At 42.9% G+C, this 20,174-nt stretch overlaps 1 protein-coding gene across 2 annotated transcripts in view; it reads right to left on the minus strand.

Annotated features, from left to right (window-relative positions):
• Positions 1-20,174, minus strand: part of Rarb (retinoic acid receptor beta) — a 649,902-nt gene that overhangs the window by 198,195 nt on the left and 431,533 nt on the right. The window lies entirely within an intron of this gene.

Consider the following 20,174-nt stretch of genomic DNA (forward strand, 5'->3'; position numbering starts at 1 on the left):
GATTGTTAAAAAACGACTTCCTACCCATTTCTGTTGAGATGGCCTCGGTTTCCCCATCTGTCCACTTAGTCACATATTGGCAAATGTATCTGAGTGGTCAGTAGATATTGGGCACTAGCACTTAGGATACAGCAGTAAGTAATACAAGCAGAACATTTCCTGCTTTGATTTCATATTCTAACAGAATAGTTTTGATATAAATCTGAATAAAAACCATCAACACACAAAGACAGTCAATTATGTACTATGCTAAAAGACAACGAATAACATAATCCATAGGAAGACAATATTCCAATGGGAGAATTGCAATTATGGTTTGAGATTATAATTACATCATTTCCCCTTTTCCTTTCCTCCCTCCAGACCCTTCTTATATCCCCCTCTTTGGTGTCTTGCAAATTTGTAACCTATTCTTTTATTAATCGTTCTTTCATGCATATGTGTATATACACATATATTCCTAAATACAGCCTGCTCAGTCCGTATAGTGTTACTTGTATGTATGTTCTCAGGGCTGACTGTTTGGTACTGCATAACCAATTGATGTGCTCATCCTGTTTCTCCCACTTTCCGCATTTCTTAGTGGCCTGTGCTCCTTTGTGTAGGTTGAGGCCTATGCTTTCCCCTCCATCCACTTTATCATGTCTGTTGTTCTTGCTCAGCCCATGCTTTGGCAGTCATGCGTGGACGTAGCTTCTGACGTTGCTATGAGACACAGTCCCACTGAGAACTCCCCTACACCCCAGTTCTTATACCCTTTCTTCTCCCTCCTTCCCAAGAACAGCGGTTTTAAACAATGTGCAGTTCGTAGGCTGTGATGGTTAATCCTATCTGTTAATCCTTGATTGGATTTAGAAGAGCTATCAAAACAGACTTGTGTGTGTATATGTGTATTTAACGTGTTACCAAAGAGCAGGGAAACGTCACCCTAAATGCATATGGCACCATTCCATGGGCTGGGATCCAAGACTGTCCAAAACGGAAAAAGCAAGCTGAGAATCGGAATTTATTCTTCTCTGCTTCCTGGCTGAAGACACAACAGAGCACCTGCCTTGAGCTTCTGCAGAGGCCCCTTGCCTGACATGACAGAGGTCCCCTCAGATTCGAGGCCCAAGGAGAGCCTTCCTTTCTGAAGTTGCTTTGCTGGCATTTTATCACAAGAACAAGAAAACTAACTAGTCAAGGAGCTAAGTAAACGAAAAGTTAAAAGAAGTTGAGGAGTGGGCTTCATGATATCTGAGTGAAAAATAGTGTAAGGAGTCTCAGGTGAGGGTTTGCCTGGCTTGTAAGGGGAGTAGGAGGAAGGCAGCCATATTGTTGCACACCTGCAAACCCAGTCTTTGAGAAGTTGAGACATGAGGGTTCAGAGGTTATTATGGACCATGTAGAGGGATATTATCCCAAAATAGGAAAAGATAAGGAAGGGGAGGAGGAAGAAAAGAAGGATCAGATAAACAAGTGCAAAATAATCTCATAAAGGTTAGACATGCAGAGACAGAAGACAATACATACAATATACATGTGAAAACAAAAAGCACAGAAGGAGCTCCCATCCACCAAATAAAACAGGCTTTACCAACTGAAGAGAATGGCCATTGGACTTGGTAGCTGTGGAAGTTTGAACATAATTGGCACCTTTAATCTCATAGGGAGTGGTACTATTAGGGGTGTGGCTTTGTTGGAGTAGGTATGGCCTTGATGTGTGTCACTGTGGGGGCGGGCTTTGAGGCTTCCTATGCTTAGGATACCACCCAGTGCCTCAGTCGACTTCCTGTCGCCTGCAAGATGTAAAATTCTCATCTACTTCTCCGGCACTATGTCTGCCTACATGTTGTCATGCTCTCTTACCACGACGATAATGGACCGAATCTCTAAACTATAATTGAGCCACCTCAGTTAAATGTTTTCATTTATAAGAGTTGCTGTGGTCATGACGCATGCTTACAGCAATAGAGACCTTAACTAAGACAGTGACACATACCTGTGATCACAGAACTTGGGAGAGCGAGACAGGAGGACCAGTGGTTTAATGTCAGCCTGTCTCCAAACAAACAACGAAACCAAACAGCAACAACAAAAGTGTTACAAAAGACAGAAAGATTAATACTACTACTAATGAGATTAGCTCAACAGGAAGAATGATAATTTAGACTACATATACTTCTAGTGTTGGAACAGCAAGTTATATAAATGTATACTGTTTGATCTAACAGGTAGTCTTGACTATGACAATAGTAAGGAACTTAAATGACCCACTTATGCCAATAGGTAAAGAGATAGTCACAAAAAATTCCTTCCCACATTTGTATGTAGAATGAATAGTCTTCTTGTTAGGATGTGGAACATTGTATTGAACAGACTGGATGACACTTTATAAAGCAAATTTAAAACTGAAATCATAACATGTAACTTCTAAGAATACAACCTAGAGCCACTAAAGACCAATAAGAGGAACCTTAGAAGTTATACAACTATCTGGAGATTAAATAATTCTTTTTTTTTTTTTTTTTGGTTTTTCGAGACAGGGTTTCTCTGTGGCTTTGGAGCCTGTCCTGGAACTAGCTCTGTAGACCAGGCTGGTCTCGAACTCACAGAGATCCGCCTGCCTCTGCCTCCCGAGTGCTGGGATTAAAGGTGTGCGCCACCATCGCCCGGCTAATTCTTTTTAATGAGTAAACAGTCAATAAGGAAATCAAAAGAAATCTAAAAATCTTAAAAAACAGAAAGAAAAACACAACATATCAAAACTTCTGAGATTTTGAAAAAGCAGCCCCAAGAGGAGTCCTTATGGCAATAAAGGTAATTATTTTAAAAATTGAAGAGGTAGAGGTGAAGGTAGCAGGGTCATGGGTTCAAGATCAACACAGGCATTCTATACAGATGCTGTATCAAAAAGACAGAGAAAGAAAAAGAGGAAGGAAGGAGTGTGGGAATGGAAAGAAAGGAAAAACCATTGAAAGTGAAATGAAATCCTGCATTTTTCTGACCAGTGTGGATTAAAGTTTACCATCCACAGAGTATACAAGCTCAGCACACTGCCGAATAAAAACTGGGTGAAGGGGCATTCAAGAACAAAATTACAAACTCCTAGAATTGAATGAAAATGGGCTAATAGCATGTCAATTCATGGGAAATAGACATAAATAAAAAGTTTGTTATTTTACTATGTGTCTATGTCAAAATTTTTGAGAAATATGAAATTAATAAGTTGCCAATGTGGCTGAAGACCTAAAAGATCAAAGATAATCAACACCACCCCAAAAGTAGATGGAAAAAGATTATCAAAACCTTGTCAAAATTAATAAAAGCAAACAAACAAATGAAAACACCCTCAAACCAATGAAACAAAGTGTTTGTTGGTATTTCAAAAAGATGGACAAGATTGAGAAATCTTTATTCATTAGCAAAAAGAAAAAGAGAGACACAATTCAAATAAATACAATTAGAAATGAAAGGGAACCAGGTAGAGTGTCTCAGGGCTTTGAAGGTAAATGGATCTCTGAATGTAAAGACTACACAGGGAAACCCTGTCTCAAAAATCAAACAAAACAAACAAACAAAAAACAAAAAGGAAGAAATGAGAAGGGAGACATTACAACAGACATTTCAAGAACCTATATCCTACCAAATTAGAAAAAAACTACATGTCTGAGTGTGTGTGTGTGTGTGTGTGTGTGTATAACTACAATTAAACAAGTTAATTTACATAGCTCCATAACACCTAGTAAGGTAAAAGTAGTAAATAAACATCTCCCAACTAAAGTCATAACCATATGCATTTAGTTCAAAGTTCTACCAGAGCTCCAAAGGACTAAAGCCAGTATTCCTAAAACAATAAAAAAAAAACATAAAGGAAGGAAAATTTCTAAATTCTTTTTATGAAATCCAAAGTACCCTGATACCAAAACCAGTATAAGGCCTGGAACAAAAAAGAAAGAAAGAAAATAAAAGAAAAAGAAAGAAAATCTCTGATGAATATATATGCTCTCAATAAATCATATATATCTGTCCTGGAACTCACTCTGTAGACCAGGCTGGCCTTGAATTCGTAGAGATCTGCCTGCTTCTGCCTCCCTGAGTGCTGGGATTAAAGGCGTGTGCCATCACCACCTGGCCGTAACTGGGCTATTTTCTATACACACACACAACTACTACAGTGAAACAGGGAGGAGACAGAAAACTCAAACAGATTGAGTTAGTAATGAGACTGAGTCTACAAGAGAGGGCAGAAACCAGGTGGCATCACTGTCAAATTTTACCACCTTAAGGAAAAGTCTTCTCCAATGTGCAGTATTGAACAAGGTAGAGCCCTCATCCTCCCAGGCTAGAATTATCTGCATGCATGCATGTGTGCCTGTACACTCACACAACATCTATAGACCAACATCCCTGAGTGATATGAGTGTAAGTGTTCTCAGCACAGTACTAGAAGATTGTCTTCCATAACACATAAAAAAGATTACACACCATGATTAAGAGCCATTTACTCAGTATGCAATGATAGACATGCCAACACATGTAATGTATCACATTAACAGTTAAGATAAACAATGAAGTCATCTTAGCAGATACAGAAAAGAATCAAGTTCAGTGTACCATAGCAGTAGACAACCTTGAAAAGTGGTGTAGAAAGAGAAGCGGAACACAATGCATATAACAGCCAGCCAGCCTCCATCATGCTGAACAGGGGAAAGAGTCAGTCATTTCCTATATAATTATGAACAAAACAACATCCACTCTGACCATCCTCATCCAGCAGATTAACCGAAGCCTTCAACAGCTCAGAAAGGAAAAAGTTGTAGGAATCAAAAAGGAAAAGTTCTATTTGTACCCGCATGTAGACAGATGCCTAAAATTTCCCCTAGAAACTTCTGGGAACTCTGAAGTGAATTATGTAAGGTTGTAGAGTATAAATCAACTATGAAAACCCCTGTGTTTTTTGACATGTGCATAACAAAACATCCATGAGACAAATCAAGAAAGCAATGACATTTATAATAGTTTCAGAAGTAAAATTTTAGAAATAAATTTAGCTAGGGAATTAAATCATTTCTATAATGGAAACTGTAACATACCATTAAAAGAGTGTACAATTTAATCAGTGAGAAAAATTGGCATTTTAAAATGCCCGCATCATTTAATGCAATGTACATAGTCAACACACTTTGTAAAAAAAAATCAGTGGCATTCCTCACAGAAATAGAAGACAGTTACTTAAAACATATATATAACTACAAAGGACCAGAATTATCAAAGCAATCCCTGGAGCAAAAGTAAAAGAGCTGGAGACATTACAATTCCTGATTTTAAAACATACTGCAAAGTTACAGCAACCAAAACAGCATGGTGTGAGAACAAAATCAGAACACAATGAAGAACTCAGAGAAAAATCTACATAATTACGGTCAAATGATTTTTGACAAAGGCAGCAAGATCACACTGGAGACAAAACAGCTTCATTAATAAATGATTTTGGGAAAAGTGTAAGTCTTTTTGCAGAAGAAAATATAAACCAGGCCTCTATTGCTCCATACGTAAAAGTGAGTCAAAGATCTAAATTTAAGGCTTGAAACTCTGACATTGGAAAAGGCTTCAGGACACATTGACTTTCTCTCTCTCTCCCCTAATATATATTGGTCTTGATATATGTGTTGCATGAAAAGACCATATATATGTGCACATACTTATGTATTATATATATATTTTAGGACATTGGTTTATACACACACACACACACATACACACACTTAAGAATTTATACACAGTGTATTTTGATAATATTTACTTTCTATTTCTCTTCCCAACTTCTCCTAGATAGGCGATCAAATCCAATTTTTGTTATCTATACTTCTGGGTGTGGGACTGTTCACTGGTTCATGGCCAACTACCAGAAGCCATATCCTTAAAGAAACCTGGGATGAAACACCATGACCAAAAGCAAGTAGGGGAGGAAAGGGTTTATTTGGCTTACGCTTCCACATTGGAGTTCATCACTAAAGGAAGTCAGGACAGGAACCTGGAAGCTGAAGCTGATGCAGAGGTCATGGAAGAGTGATTGATGCTTCTTGGCTTGCTCAGCCTGTGCTTTTATAGAACCCAGGACCATTGCCCAGGGATGGCCCCATCCACTGTGGGCTGGGCTTTACCCCATCAATCAGTAATTAAGAAAATTCCCTATAGGCTTGCCTGCAGGCTGATCTTACGGAGGCATTTTCTCAGTTGAGGTTCCCTCTTCTCAAGCTGATGCAAAACTATCCAGCATATCCCTCTCTCCTTGAGAAGCCATCAACTTTCCACCACTCCTCAGTCAGGAGGGAGCTTGTGAACCCTTCTAACTCCGTGCTAGAATGCTGGCTGGCTTAATCTTATGTAGCCTCGGCTGCTGTGAGCTCAGGAGTACAGTGGTCCTGCCATGCCCAGATAATACTGTTTTGTTCCAGACCCCAGAAGCTCTGCTCCCCACAGCCAGACCACCCTCTTCAGACATGATCCCTGAGTCTTGGTAGGGGAACGTGATAAAGATGTCTCTCTTGGCTCAGTATTTGACAATGACTCTTTGGAAGAATTTTGGGGCTATAACCTCAAGAGTCCAAGCAGCACAAGGAAACAGCTGGCAGATGGAGTATGCCGGAAAGGAAAGCTTGGCAGCGCGAAGGAACCACCACTGTGAAGAGGCAGCACAGACTGGAAGAAGCCCTTTCAACTAGCCACGTGAGAAGCCTTTGTCTCTCAGTTATATAAGAGACTCTGTTCGAAAGTTAAAAAAATAAATAAATCTAAAAACATCTGTAAGTAATAAATCGGATATTTAAAAATAGCCAATGGAGAAGACTTTACATGCTGTTGGGACACAGAGATGAAATATGTTTGGCAACAGATGTGCCAATTAGTGATCTGATTGTAGTGTATGCTGTGCCCTTGCATTGAGAGGTCTTACTAGAGCCTGAAAGCATGGACAACCAAAAGGGATAGCTAAAAACAGAACATACTCAACAGACTAAACAATGAGAATATTTATTGTGAATTCACTATAAGCATATCAAAAGGCAACATTTAAATATCTCTATTTTCTTTTAAAGTTCTTTCTTCCTTCCTTCCTTCCTTCCTTCCTTTCTTTATTTCTTTCTTTCTTTATTTCTTCTTTCTTTTTTTTTCTTTTTTTGGTCCTGGATCTAGCTCTTGTAGACCAGGCTGGCCTAGAACTCATAGAGATCCACCTGCCTCTGCCTTCTGAGTGCTGGGATTAAAGGTGTGCACCACCACCGCCCGGCTATCATTTTCTTGAAAATTAGTTTTTGTTCTCTTCTTTTCCTAGTCTAAGTTCTCTAGATTTATGGATTTCAAGTTTTTCAAAGCAATGAAGAAACTAGACTAAAAGATTTTTATTTTTCCATTAATGCTTCCTTTTGACAACTTCAGAATGTATCTGTCAATCATGGAGGCTACTGGGGAGGGTCCTTTTTTCTGACCCATGCTACATGTGACCAGAAAAGACACCAACACCAGATCCAGTCAGCAGTCTAGAACTCTTTTGCATTAACTTGAAACTAGAAAGGTTTTCTGTTTTTTGTTTTTTGTTTTTTTTTTTTTTTTTTTTTTTTTTTTTAACAAAAAGAGATTTCTGACACTTCACTGCAAACTCAGGCAGTCTTGACGAATGGAATCGAATAGAAGACCCTGACTTTAATCCACAAACCTATGAACACCTAATTTTCAATAAAGGAGCTAAAAGTATACAATGGAAAAAAGAGAGCATCTTCAACAAATTGTGCTGGCAAAACTGGATGTCAATCAGTAGAAGAATGAAAATAGATCCATATCTATCACCATGCACAAAACTCAAGTCCAAATGGATTAAAGACCTCAATATCAGTCTGAACACACTGAACCTGATAGAAGAGAAAGTGCGAAGTACTCTACAACACATGGGCACAGGAGACCACTTCCTACGTATAACCCCAGCAGCACAGACATTAAGGGCTTCATTGAATAAATGGGACCTCCTGAGACTGAGAAGCTTCTGTAAAGCAAAGGACACTGTCGCTAAGACAAAAAGGAAACCCACTTACTGGGAGAAGTTCTTCACCAACCCCGCAACTGACAAAGGTCTGATCTCCAAAATATATAAAGAACTCAAGAAATTAGACCGTAAAAGCAATGGGTTTTTGATCCTACTGCATGTACTGGCTTTGTGGGAGCCCAGGCAGTTTGGATGCTCACCTTACTAGACCTGGATGGAGGTGGGTGGTCCTTGGACTTCCCATAGGGCAGGGAACCCTGATTGCTCTTTGAGCTGACGAGGGAGGGGGACTTGATTGGGGGAGGGGGAGGGAAATGGGAGGCGGTGGTGGGGAAGAGACAGAAATCTTTAATAAATTAATAAATTAAAAAAAACAAAAAAATAGAGATTTTTAAGGATAACATTGGGCATCTTCTAGTTCATGGTTAAAAGGTTTTTCTGAGTGCCTTTGTACCTTTTATTCTGTAATTTTGACAGTTATATGTATTATAGATGCATGCCCACAGACTTAGAATACGATCCAAATATCTAAAGTGTGACTCATAGATTAAAACCATTTTAGCTGCTTAAGAAGTCTTGAGAAGCACTGTGTTATCTTCCAGTCTGACAACAGCGGGTCGTGTCCCATCACGGACGTCACAAGGGCTTACAAGTGGATCTCCTCAAATCTGCTTGGGACATACCATCTGAGGGGTGGAGGATGGGTGGCCAGAAAAGGGGAGGGACAAGCGAGCCTCCGAGAAAATCCCATGAAAACCTAAAGGGGCTTCTGTTCAAGTGTCTCTCTGTGACAGAGTGGTTAGGACACAGGGGACTGTATCAGGTTACCTCGGAGATGTCACAGATGTAACAGAGGGGGCTAGCCAAGGGAAAACTGTTATCAAAAGGGATAGGGAGAAAATGCTTGGCGGGGTGGGGGAGGATCCACTCAATCTTTAAATAACAACCCAAACAGAACAAAGGAAAAATCATTACCCTCGTGGCAGCTGGCCCAGCACTGGGAGGCTGACTTCTCCTGCATGATCATACAACAATGTCTACTGATTCTTCCAACACTCCTTCCCTCTACAGCCACGCCTATCGAAAGAACATACACGTTCTTGCCACATGTTAGCGAATCTTGTAAGTGCTACCCAAATGGTGGCTGATTTAAGTTTGTGTATACAACCAGAGTACAGCATCTCAGTTCTATAGAGACAAAAAGAGGTCCCAGACCTTTCCCAACATCCCATAACTCAACAGACACAGGGTCAAGAAAGGGCACAAGTTCACAGCTATTACCCTAGAAGTTGGGGAAGAGGGAGCTGCCCAGAATGTTGACTTCCCTCTCTTGGAACCCCATCATCAAAGAGACGGGAGGGGTCATCCTACAGCCTTGAACAGCAGTAAGCATGGGCTCCGCGTGCAGTTGCTTTTGTTGGTTGTTTAATGGTTGTATAGTGTTGCCCAGGTTGGTGGCGAGGAACTGCTGGCCCTCTAGCCTCTGCTTCCCCAGCGCTGGGATTACAGGCCTGTACCACCGCAAACCCTCAGGTTTCTTTCTCTATCTCTTCGTGTTTATATGGATATAGGATCTACGCATGCGTGGGTGCATCTTTGGCCGTGCATGCATGTGTGTATGCACACACATCCGAAAGCCAGATGTTGATGCTGAATATCTTTCTCAATCACTCCATGCTTAATGAGACAGGGTCTCTCACTGAACCTGCAGCTTGTTGAGTTAGTTAGTCTAGCTAGCCAGCTTGTCAGGAACCCCTGTTTCTGTCGCTCAAGTGTTGGGATTATAGGCAGGCCCCCATGCCTGCCTGGCTTCTATGTGGGAGCTGGGGATTTGAACCCTGGTCCTCACGCTTCTGAAGTAAACGCTTTTATGCGCTGAGCCGGCCTCACTCAGGCTGTTTCCTAGGTATGGTCATCTCTATGTTCTCCAAGCTTGTCTAACTCTGCCACCTGTAATAAAACTCAGTAAAGGCTCAATGAAATTGTTGGGTTATTTAAGGCATGATCATCAATGGTGAAGTCCAGTTTGGTTTCCTGAGACCCAGAAAGGCAGGTAGGGAGCCAGTCAGGGCCCTTCTATAATACAGGAGGGTGAAGAGCTACTATGGCATGGAATTCCTGCCACAGCTTAGAACATCTTCTTTCCCCCTTTTCTAATGTAGCGTCTAATTAATCAGTGGGTCCAAGAGGATATTAACAAAGTCTGGAAGTGAGAAGACAGACTGCCAAGGGAGAGGGCAGAGTGGAAAGATTTGCTGCCAGCCTCTCGGAGCCTGACTCAGCTTAGCACCCACGAAGACCACAGTCTCCTCCAGGATCTCCCCAGTTACTCTCTTCATAAGCATGTAAAAAATTAATGGGGATTTTCCTGATTACCGAGTGCAAAAGCATGAGAAAGTGGCGCGCGTCACACTTGAGTGCTGTGAAATTTATGACTAGTCCGCTTTCAAGCCAAGCTTAGGTTACTGTTGCTTGGACAGTTCTAAGAATAAAAAAATATATTTGTTTCAGAAACTGCATTCTTCCTTTGAACTATAACGCTTGAACCAAATATTGCTAACTTTTGCGGGGATCAGGAGGAAGTACACTGCTTTCTCTACGAATCTGACGAAAGTTCTGACCCACAGCACAGGGAACATAATGTTGCAATGCATCATGTTTCATTTTTCTGGAGTTCATCGAACTCTCAACTCCTCATGTTTAGGACAGAATGACCCAAAGACACCACTCACTGCTACAACACCCAAGGTCTCAGAACTTTCCTCCTGCAAGTCTCTGCCCCTCCCGCAATTATCTGGCCAAAGAAGAATGTTTGGAGGTAAGAAAGGTGGAAAGATCAAATCCCTCTTCAATAGCAGGACCTACTAGAGATGCAGCAGATGGCATGAGCTTTGGCTGTGGTGATTTTGTGTTTTTGAAATTATTTCTGAATCTCCCTCAGCTGGTAGATGAACACCCTAACCAAAGTCTCCCTTCCTCCCAGGAATTTCAAACTTCCAGGTACACTTCAGAAATCAAGAGAACCGGTTTCTAGGGAAAACAGGAATCATAAAAGCAGGATGAGAATGGACTTTTATAGGCGTCCTCATTTGACTCTCCCCAACTCAGGAAGGAAATTGAGGGGGGCTTCACTGTCAAGTTCCATCATGCTTCAGCCATGATTCATCCGCTAATCGATTTTCACAAGTTTTCACTGAGACTCTTGGTACGTGGCAAACTTCTTGTCATAGTGACCTGCTATGAATCCCACGGTTACGTCAGCAAAACACTGCGTGGTTTACAAGTCAGGTTTCCTGCCTGCTCATGTCAGCCTTATTGCCCATCAACAAACGAGGTGAATGAGATGGCCAAACCAAAGGACATGTCCTCACCATCAAAGGTCTACAATTTAAACTGAAGGCCAATGTGTAGACACTGTCTTGAAAAGGCATTTTATTTCTATATTATACTTAATATATAATAGCGGGATAATTAGGATCATTCCAATTATATAGATTGGAAAAGAATCTCTAGAGACATGAAGTGGGTGGCGAAGATTGTCATCTGCTCACAGTTCATGGGCCAGGCTTGAGAAGAGTGAGCAGGATGTTTATTAGCTGTGGAATGGAAAGTTAAAGGAAAGACGAGAAAAGACCAATGAAATGGTAAATGCCTTGCAAACAGGAGCAGGTTCAATCTACATAAGCCGGAGAAGCAATGCTGAAGGCATACTCGCAAGGTAAAGGGGAGGCAAGACGGAAAATAACAAGTGGTGGAATATAGGAATAAGGGATCTTCCAGATCATTTCTCAGCCTCATTTGGGAAAAAAAAAAAACCCACAAGCCTTTAAGGCTAGCAGGATGACCACCACACACTGAGGAGTAGATGATCTCCACAGATTTTGTGTGGAGGTGGCTGACTGATAAGAAACAGGCTGGCCATGCATGGTCCACACATGACAGTCATTGCTCATGTATCACCGAAGCAGATGCAGGCACATGACGTCATTAGAAAAACTGGATTGTTTTTCCTCAGATGATAACCAACCAAAAGAGCAAACTGGCAAGAGAATGGTCACAGACAAAATGTCTCAACTGCAAGAACATGTTTTCAAGGGGTAAATGTAGAGGAGAAACGGATAATAAAATATAAATTGAGAGCAGGGAGAGAGACGTTTTCAAGAAGACTTATTCCTTAAAATGGAGGCATTTGATAAAGCCAAGCTCATGTTTCCCCCACCACTGCATTTGGAAACAAGAACACAAAGCCTAACTCATCAAATAAAACTGCTAGAAGTGCTACAGAAGCCTGTGATTGGTGCTCACCGACACCTCAAAACAATGACACCGCGGGAACCAGCACCTTCACATGAAGAGGCAGGCAGCCCTGCTCTGTGGAAGAGGAGCCAGCCCTGCAAGGCTCTGAAGTGTGGCAGCTGACCTGGGAGTTGTCTGCCTTATGAATATTCTCTAGTGTGGTGTTTTTCTTCTCACCCATCCAGTGTAGAGCCACCTAGGTGCTAGGCACTGTTCTTGGTACTATACATCTAGGGAGAAATAAAAAAGCAGGGTGTCTTCTACACACTCCCCAATAACCAGCGATAGGGCTCCTTCACAGGACACCCGTCAGAATCGGCGCAGGGATTAAGATTGCTCCTAAAGCAGGGAGTTTAAATAGAGTTGTTTTCTCAATACAAAGCTGTCCTCAATCCCCAACAATGCTTTCTCCACCTATGTCAAAACTTTCTCCATAAGTCTCTCCTGAGGCTTAAAGCCTGACCCATTTTTTTTTCTCGACCCAGAGTGATTGGGGCATGTGATCCAGAGAACAGTGAACTAGGAGAAACAGAAAACCCAACGTTCCATGGCTGGGTTAGCCATGGGTTCGGTGTACCCCAGAGACTCATGGTTTCTGGTGCCCAGGGCCCTGAGCAGACCCCCCTATTGAGTATAGATGGTCCCTTAACTCACATAACTACGGAATATGATGGAACGGATGTCACACTAAGACCTTAGAGGACCTCTGTACTTTCTGTTTTTGCAAGCTGGGTATAGCCAGGAATCTTGTAGGCTCAGGTTTGCGGCGTTCTTAGAAGCCCAGCATCCACAAGAGGAGAGACAAAAAAGAGAAAGACCAAGGGCACAGTCAAGGACTCCAGTACAGACATGTCAGGAAAGAATGGAGTCAGTTCAGAACTAGATTTTCCTTTTGGAGCTGACCCACTCTCACAGATCCCACACACAGAAAAGCCCTACCATGAACCAATCAAATTACAACATGAACAAATCAACAAAATGCCGGCAGTTCAAGCCATTGTGTCTGAGTGTAGTTTTGTTACTTGGCATTAGTTAACAAAAACAATGACTTTCAATTGCAGAAACAGAATCACGTAACTTTTCTTTTAAAGCCTTGGTCTTGATTTTTTTTTTTTGGAGAAAATTTGAAGCTTCTGATTTTGAAATATCTCATATGAGGACATTAATTACTGGATTCCAGACAGGCGGGAAAATATGTTCTAACTTAGGGCCTCAAAGACAATCTGCAGAGCCATCTATCACACACGGGCCAAGTTTACCATGTCCTGGGCATAGCTCTGTAGGAAGGAGGCTGAACTGAACCTGACCTCAGCGTTTTCCAACACAGCAACGGTGCCCCACCCTGCGTTCCTGACGATGCTATCAACTCAAGCCACGGTCATCTGCTGGCAGTCCTCAGAAAGTGCTGGCTAGGAGGCCTTGCTCAGCCAGGAGGGACAGCGCTGCCTCGCTTCACGCAAAGGGAAGGAAAAGGAAGACAATTAATTCCCTCTGGGAACATGCTGAGGACATGAATTTACCAGGTAGTGCAGATTGCCAGCCGAAGCCACCGAGAGCCTGCGCCATCCTTCCTCTGTCCTCTTGGCCCTTTCCGCTTCCACTCCTGGAAGGGAAGGGCAGTGGATGGTGGGGGAGGGGTGCAGGACATGAAAAGGCACTATGATGAGCTATTCAGAGAATGTCCGTTCTTGGTGACAGCAATCTCTCTCTCTCTCTCTCTCTCTCTCTCTCTCTCTCTCTCTCTCTTTTGTGACAGCAATCTTGAGGTCTGAGTAACGTAAACCAAAGATCTAGAAGGGTTCTTCCACCTGCCCGTCCCCCTGGGGACAGCAGCCTGAGTGTCCCCCTAGAAATCTGCTGTCAACCCAAGTTCTTGAGGCCCTCTGAGACTGACCACGCTGGAAACTCTGGGAAGGGAAGGAAACAAGGAGCCGCACTTTGACCAGCCCTCCAGGTAGCTTCGAAGCATGCTTAAACTGAGGAACCACTAACATGAATAAACTCAAGAGGAAAGGAGTGAAGCACTCTGAGACCCGCCAGGAATTATAAGGAAAAGCATTAATCTTTGCCAACCATCGAGCGCACTGGTTTTTATTCACAAGCAGTGGTAACGACTTTCCTGTTCTCCTTGGTTTCTAAGTTGTAGCATAAGCTGTATACAGTTTGGAGAAGCCGAAGGTTTCAAGAGGACCTTGTTTCTCCTGCTCTTTGATGGAAGCAAGGCTCATTCTTTCTCCTGTATTAACCTTATATTACATTACTGTCGAGCTTGAATTTTAGCTGCTTCAAAGACCCATGTGACTCAGGGGATCCCTGAAAGAAGCCACGGAGTGAAACAAAGAACGAAATGAGCAGCCATGGTTCTTTTATAGTCTCCTTCCCGACACTCTGTTCTCACCATAACTCTCTTGTTCCCACACCACAATTCCTACAGAAAATAAGATTTTATGGAACACGTTCATTTTTGTTTAGTGTCAAGAAGACCAAAATGTTTATGGTTTTATTCATTCCTACTTACCTTATAATTTAGATGTCTACTTTTATGGATAAGACAAAGAAGCCTTAGGCTGGTAGATATTCTCATGTGTGTACTGCTCATGTCTTGGGAACACAGTCGCATGTACCTTTTATTGACAGGATATGCTCAGAGAAACTCTTCAAATGCATTTCTTGTCACATTTCCGGATAGGCACAAATTCTAGAGACTGGTACATTAAGCCATTGGACATGTAGGATATGTAATAGAACTTTCAGAAATAGGCTAAAGATACATGAATATATATGCAACACACACACATACACAAAACAGGTGATATCAAATACAGTTTACACAGAAGAGTGCCATGGACTCAGAGGAAACCGATACCTTAGAAGGGCGCTCAGTGATTTAGGATTTAAATATCGTCATGTATTGCCAGTGGCTTAACTTAGCTTTTACCGCACTTGACGGATCTCATTTCTATTGTGAGGAAACCGAGTCTGAGAGATGTCACAAGGATGGCATTTAAAAATCCTAGGATGAGATTTGAACTTTAGAAGCTTAGTCGGGTCACAGCCCGCTGTGGTGTCAGATGTTTAAGTGATCTTTATCCCCCGAGGCCTGGGAGAATCGGATGGGCGTATAGAATGCCTGTGTGGAATTAGAACGGAGCTGGGCACTTGTCATCCAGAGAGCTTGCTGTGGCTTGGGGCCAGTGGCTAAGGCTGGAGAGGCTTGGGCTTGTCTGACTCTTCCCTGGATTTCTCACTGATGGAAGAGTTCACTCCATAGCCCCAGCCTCGGCTTTCCCGTGGGTCTCACAGGCATCCAGTGAGCATGTTGACCTAATGTGTTGTGGAAGGCAGGAAGATACATCAACTCTTCACCCGTCTTCGGGCTTATGCTCCTTACTCCTCTCAGAACTTCTTGCCCATGCTTCAGACCCTGTTCCCCACAGGAAATCCCATCAGACTCAACCGCTGTCACTCCCTCTGTGGACATAGTTAATCGTTCAAGCCCAAGCTACATCTAAGCAGCCAAGCCTTCCTGGGGGAAATTCCAGAGCACCTCCTGGTACTGATTTCACCATCTGGTTATCCGGCGTGCATTCTCTACCCCCTCATCAACCTGTTCTTTCTTCAGCCATGACAGTGTTAAACGTCCCCCTCCCTTTACAGACACGCCCCCATTGCTGTCCCCTCAGAGCGCTGCTAGAGTTGAAAACCGGCCTGTTTGAAGGGATCTCTGACAAGCGCAAAGATAGCTCCATGAGGGTGGGAGTCAGTCTCAAGTTTGCTCTCCACAGCCTCTCTTTGGATACACAGCCCGGCTTGGAATATTTATTGTTGAATGAGAAGAATGATGCTCTTGAACCTTGGCCCCGGGGCCACGTCCCTTCACCACACCAGCACGCTTCATGCTGCAGCCTTATCCAAACAGCTGGGTCCAAACATCCTGTGTGGATGAATGCAGCTATCAGTCACTCCAAGCTTCCTGGTGAACTGGGGAGCTGCACGCAGGGTGCACCCGCAGGGGTGGAGCTCTGAGTGGTGTCCCACATCAGCCACAGAAGGAAGTTTCCAAGGACAGCATTGTTGGGGATTAGCTCATCAGAGACATGCAGGAAACGGAATAGAAATAAAAAGCAACGAATTCAATAAAAATGCTAATGCACTTAGCCATCAATATTTAATCATCTGACTATCTAATTAATTAATAAATTAGTTCTGTTTGGACGGTAGCTCCTTCCTGAAGGCATCTGGGACTAATGGCCACAAAGAAACAATTACAACAACCCTCAAGACTGTTAAGCCTATTTCAGGAGAAATGCTGCCTTTCTCTACCACTGGTCTCAGGAAAATCCAGGCAAGCCTGTCAAAGATGGTGGCCTTAGGATGCTCCACCGTGATCCTGAGCAAGAGATCTCTGAAAGGAATGCAGAGGAGAGATGAAAAGCAAACAGATATGAGTGAAACTGTGTCTGGAGAAGGAGTAGGCGGAGAGCCCATGGGAGAGACCTCAGCCCCTGGGCCTGGTCTACCCAGCTTCCCCGGCAATGAGTCAGAACTCTCCATCCCAGTTACTCCAGCTACAGGCTTGCAGAGCTGTATGTTGGCTGCACAGTGGTTTTAAGGAGAACGTGTTTGGGGGGTTTCTTATTCAGCAAAAGCTGGCAGATACCTTTCCCTCTGCAAACTCACCTTCAGAGAAAGAAAGACAGATATACTCAGACTTCATTTTTAGAAAATGCAAAAATCTTTCCAGTTCTCCATGAGTCCATTTAAATTTAGTTTTTTGGTGAATTCTTTACAATGGAATATTATCTGCTGGTGTTAAGATTGCAGGTTCATAGCCATAGGAGAAAAAAATAAGGTACTATAATTGATATTTATCTGGTTCAACTGATGATGCTTCTTGATTAAAAACAAACAAACAAAAAACCCAAGAAAAACTCAACCAAAGATAAAAAACAAAATAAAAACACAGCAACCCCAAGTCCACCAAACAAGCCCCCACCTGCATTCCCCAGAGGTTAAATCTGACTCCTACAGTCCTGAGTAAATAGCTTTGGTAAGTTCTGTTGACTTAAGAACTGGTGTTCATGGTATTGAATTAGGGCTGAGAACATGTTTTTTTTCTCTTGTCAGTTAACCCAGAAAACCAGCACCCACAGGCACTTTCTATGGGGCAGGAAATCAAACAATTCGAGCTTCAACACGACTGGGCTCCCATCATAATGTAGCCTCTGTAAGCCAAACACACAAGCGTAAAGGAGAAAAAGAAAGAAAATACCCAAACAGAAATATATGCTTACGCTCACATTACAAACATGCCAGCCACTTCTCAGTGCGCGTGTGTGACGTGGCAATCGAAGCCTAAGCCCCGACAGCTTTCTACTCTCTCTGGTTCCCACACGCATAGAAAAGGCTTAAACGAACAAGGAAAACATGCCGGGATTAGGATTTGATTTCCCAAAGCTTTCTTAGTCATATAGAGTGACTCAGAGTTATGTGAGCGTCAAAAGAAACACCAAAACAAACAAACAACAAAGCCTTGATTTTTATCGCCTAGCAGTAAAACTTTATGCATCAAAACTGTGTCCGCCACGTATCCGTACAGTAAGAGCTCGCCAGCCTGTGTGCTACACTTCCAATCTCAGCAGTTTTCACACTGTCAAAACGGAACAGCCTCTGTTTGTTTATATGAATTTGAAAATCCATCAGCTGATGCCCAACTGAGAAAGCACCCAAACGCAATGCTAGTTACAGTTCCGAAAGACAGCGCTTGGCTCTGGGTGGCTCACTGGGTGTGCCAGACGCACTCGGATGTCACTGCAGTTTAATAGCATGCCATTTTATTTGAGTAATCAATTCAAAATCTCACAGACACAACCATCACTAAGCAATTAGTTATTTTTGGAGTATTTATCTGTAATATATATTACGAATCACATGCATATATATAATATTATATAATAATCATGATATAGTTTATTATATATAATGATTTTATACACACACACATATACACACATACATATATTACACAAAGTACCAAATCTTTTCATTCATCACCTCCGACTGTTCTGGAAATAGTTTAAAAATCCTCCATTAACCTAATTTTTAACGAATTTCCAGCAGAATTGTGAGAAACTAAAAATAAATGGTTTGATCAGCCCTGTGTTCCTTAGGCCTAAAGGTGAGTCAACGTGGTTAGCAGAAGACTCTGGGACACACTGACAGCTTCTAAATCTTATTGCCAAGGTCTGCCAGCAACCTTTCTCCCGTGTATATGCTAAGCCATGTGCTTAGCGACGGCCATGACAGAAGGGCCGCCCCTGATTTCCCGCCACGCTTCTGTCTCTGTCATGCCTGAGCACTCCATTTGCTGGATCGCTACTGCTTTTCCTTCGAGTTGTTTCCTTGCACTCACGTTATTACGTTCCAAGTGCAAGTGCTCAACCTTTGCCACAGGTGAGCAATGCCTTTCAATCATCAGTTTGCGGTTCTTCCTGCCCGGGCCTTTCCTTGCCTCAGTGGCTACATGGTGACTTGATGGGAAGCAAGCGGTGTTCTTCCTGGAAAGATGCAATGCGCACATGTATCGGACATGGGCCCAGGACCCTGGAGCCCACAGCCGCATCTTGAGGGAAATAATTTGGAAGAATTCCCCTTCAATTTTCCCTTTTTCTTGAAAGAAAACATTTTGCGAGGATGTCCACATTCTTTGCTGTAGGAAATGCAGGCGTAGCTACTCTTGGAGGTCAAAGCACAGAGACAGGGAAGGAAAAGAAGCATGTCTTCTCCTGGCTCTTATTGTCTTGACCTTTTTATAGCAAGGCACTGCAAAGGCCACAGGGAGAAAATGACAGAAGTTCCTGTGGGGAAAACACTGGTCAAGAAGATTGAGCAGGAAGCGTGCTCTGCAGGACCAGAGAAACTCAGAGTCACGCCACATGGCCCCCCTTCTGACCCATGTTGAGGAGAGAGAAGCAACTGGTAGAAGCCATGTAACACGTGTCCACACAGATGTGCACATCAGCCACTATGACTGCCCTGACATGTGGGGCCCTTAAAAGTCATATCTGGGACACTCGTTTTTCTCTTGAACACATCGCTACCCAAAAGAAAAACACACGCCTGCAAACCATGAGTGGAAACGAGCTAGGAACACACTGTATCATGGAGGGCTGACTGTTTTTTTCTTTTAAATTGTGAGTACTGGCATTTTTCTGTATTGTTCTTCCCCCAGATTAGCTTTGAACTCTACAGTTCAACTCCCAAGACCACAGTCTCTACTTATGTAGGTTCTTTTGTTTCCTCTGTATTCCTGAGGCCAGTCAGGCCAGGTCACACTCGCTCGCCCACCGGCTGGGTTGTGGAGAAAGGCTGGCTGCTAAGGGGTAAGAGTCCACCATTGTCATGCCTGCTCCAAGCTGCAGGAGAAGAAAACCTGATGACCCAGGCTTAAGCATCGCTTGTCCCAAGTAGGCAGTTAGCCACCAGCTTGTTTCTAGACAGGAGAAAGATGGCACTTGGTGCCTGTCTCTCCATTTCCTCAGAGAGCAAATGTTGTCTCTGCCCCATCTCAGCAGATGGTTTTATTCCGTGAACTAGGATGGTGTCAAACAGCTATGGGAAGCCTGTCGCGGGGTCTTGTTTACTTTCCTGTTGCTGGGCAACAGTATCGTGACAAAATTAACCTAAGGGAGAGAGGGCCTTTGGGCTCGCAGTTCCAGAAGGACAGAGTCCATCATTGAGGCACGCAGGCCAGGGTGGGCATGGTCATGGGATCAGGATGTGGTCCCATCACATCTGCATTCAGGAAGCAGAATGAACAAGAAATAGGAGTGGACTCTAAAGCCCCTAAGCCATTTGC

Source organism: Microtus pennsylvanicus, chromosome 10 (assembly GCF_037038515.1).
Source record: "Microtus pennsylvanicus isolate mMicPen1 chromosome 10, mMicPen1.hap1, whole genome shotgun sequence".
In the NCBI taxonomy this organism is placed as follows: Eukaryota; Metazoa; Chordata; class Mammalia; order Rodentia; family Cricetidae; genus Microtus; species Microtus pennsylvanicus.